Consider the following 2,891-nt stretch of genomic DNA (forward strand, 5'->3'; position numbering starts at 1 on the left):
AAGTCGAGCTTGAGTATCAATATACTTGACTCGAACTCGAAAGTCATTTCTTTAGCTCGAACTTGACTTGAAAACTCGCGAGTAGATAAAAACTAAACTTGACTCGAACTCACATGTAATTTTTTAAACTCGAAGTCGAGCTCAAACTCGTTTAAATCTCAAACCAAACTCGAACTCCAACTCAAATCAAGCTCGAATCTAGCTCACCCGTCAAAATTTATGAAATTTTAGTATCTTCTCTTATAAATTATAAAACTTGAAGGTGTTCTCTTAAATTTTATAAAACCAAAGGGATTCACCTTAAAATTTATCATCAAAAAGATAAAGTTACAAATTTCATTCATTTCCTTCTCTTTTTATAAGACCTCTTCGTCCTTCTTTTACGATCATTCTTCCAATGTGGGACAACTTCACCAACAATTCTATAGTCTTTTTGTCTTTTTTTATTTACGATTATAATTAACAAATTATTGATTAGTTTTTATAGTAAAAAAATGCACAATATTGTTCAAAAATCTAAAAACATAAAATATTTTTATTACATTATATTTTACAAATAATATTATAAAACTGACTATATTTTTAAAACTAACTATGTATATAAAAATCGAGTATCTCACGAGTTCTTTGAGTCGAGTATAGGGTTGCTCGACTCGACTCGTTAATATGTCGAGGCGAGTTCGAGTCAAGCTCGAGTTCGAGCCGATTGCTGACCGAGTTTTAACCAAGTCGATCTCGGGTAGCTCGCGAGCAAGCTCGTTCCTGACATTTTTATAGGCCCTGGACAAATGTAAAAACATGGCCCACTACGAGAAACAAGGCTTTTAGCAACGACTTTTGTCGTAGCTAAAATTTTATTTATCATTAGAAAAAAGTATATAACAACAACATGTCGTCGCAATAACTTGTGGGGGAAACATGTCATCGTTAAAAGGCGCATCATCAAAGCTCAATTTTCTTGTAGTGACCCTCAATAAATATGAAAAAATTCAATAAATGTTTTTCATTTTATATAAAACTAGGAAATGTTACCGCGCTTCGCGCGGTCATTGTTACTTAATGAAGAAACACATCGAGAAGTTTGAATTAAATATGAAGTGGTAAAAGTATCACAATAATAATGTTAGAATTGTATGTTTGAATGTTTGGTTTTGTAAGCATAAAGAGAGTTGCAATATATTGTTTCAGAGAAAATGAATATGTGGTGTGAAAGAATTTTAGGTTGTGATGAAGTATGTGATTTAAGAAATTAATAAGTGAGAAGTTTAGATATCATATTTTGTTATGAGCACGCTATTAAATTGTGAAATGGTACGAAATACATTTGGTGGATGTAAAACTAACATTCATGCTTTTGATTATCTTATTATAAGAATAATATAATCGTGTAATTTATTGCATGTGAGAAATAAAAGTATAATGTATAGATAATTATTGTCAATTCAGTATATTATTTGATGAGAGAGCCACATATTAATTTCTACCATGAACAATCCAATAAACTTGTGACATGGTTGAAAATCCGTTGCTTGATGGCAGATTCGTTTTYCTGTAGAAAAAGTCATTAAATGAAAAATATTAGTTTATATATTGTRTYARTGTTATAGMTAATCAATATTYAATAATTACTATAAATCTTGAGCATGTCGTACCTGAAGATCATGAGTTGTTGAAGAAATAGTTTGGAAGACTTCCTTGAAAACAATATTTTTTATGAAGGTTCGATCTTCAATCTCATTGTCGGCATTTAGTATGACCAACCCTTCACGTGATGTAACTTGTGATACAACAATATACAGTTGGCCATGGGTAAACAGTTGGTTCGGGAGATACAAGCCAACATGGCGTAGTGATTGTCCTTGACTTTTATTTATTGTCATGGCAAAGCATGTTGCCAAAGGAAGCTGACGCTTATTGAGCTTGAATGACCATCTTGTTTCATTTGGGGAAATTTACTAACAATCCTCGAAAGATCTCGTTTCACCGTATCCCACACGGGTTCAGTCAACGTGTTCGACGGTGACCCAAAACTAGTCATGCCGGACTGTTAGCATTAGCATTACAGCTGAGGTTAGAAGGCGATGGAGGTGCGGCAGGGATAGATGTTGGTTTCAGAGGAAGGTTGGATGGGATGAAAGGGGAAGATACGGGAATGGATGCACGCGTAGGAGATGATGGATGGCCGGGGAGGACAGTAGCGAGACCCGATTAGACGTTGTAGTTCATGAGGTTTTCGATCTCATCGATGTCAGATTAGGAGGGTTGGTTGAGGGGGACGGTGTCTCGTTCGGCGTACAATATCTTATTTCTGGAAACTGCAATGGTGATTGGGCAGATCTGAGGGAAATGACGATGGCGATTTTGGAGCTTCTGTTATATCCCAGATCTGACAGTAGAACGATTTACACTAGAAGTTTGTAAGAGAAAGTAAACAAGAAGATTAAACAGAGAAACAGCGGCTGCTTTTCTTTTATTGAAATAGAAATTACAAACTCTCAAGAAACCCTAATCGACTCTCATATGATTTTGAATCTATCTATTACAAAGAGAATTCTCTTGATGCTCTTGTGTGTATATTTCTCTATCTGAAACACTCTATTTATAGGCAGTAACCCACGAAACCTGGATAGGTTTGACACTATCCAGAACAGGAATAGCCTTATCCAGAATAAGGAATCTGAAGATAGTCATCTAAAAGATAACAGAGGACGGCACAGCCAGAGAGTCTCTTGTCAAAAACAACAGAGGCTCTGTGAGCACTCACAGAAGCTCTGGTCTTCACAGAGGGGCTCTGGTCTAAGGGACTTAGAATCCAAGAACTCTGGTCCTTACAGAGCCTTGCAGAGGCTCTGGTTACCACAGAAGCTCTGTAGTCTTTGAAAGAAGCTCTG

The sequence above is a fragment of the Cynara cardunculus genome (genome assembly GCF_001531365.2).
Source record: "Cynara cardunculus var. scolymus isolate 2C chromosome LG 13, CcrdV1, whole genome shotgun sequence".
In the NCBI taxonomy this organism is placed as follows: Eukaryota; Viridiplantae; Streptophyta; class Magnoliopsida; order Asterales; family Asteraceae; genus Cynara; species Cynara cardunculus.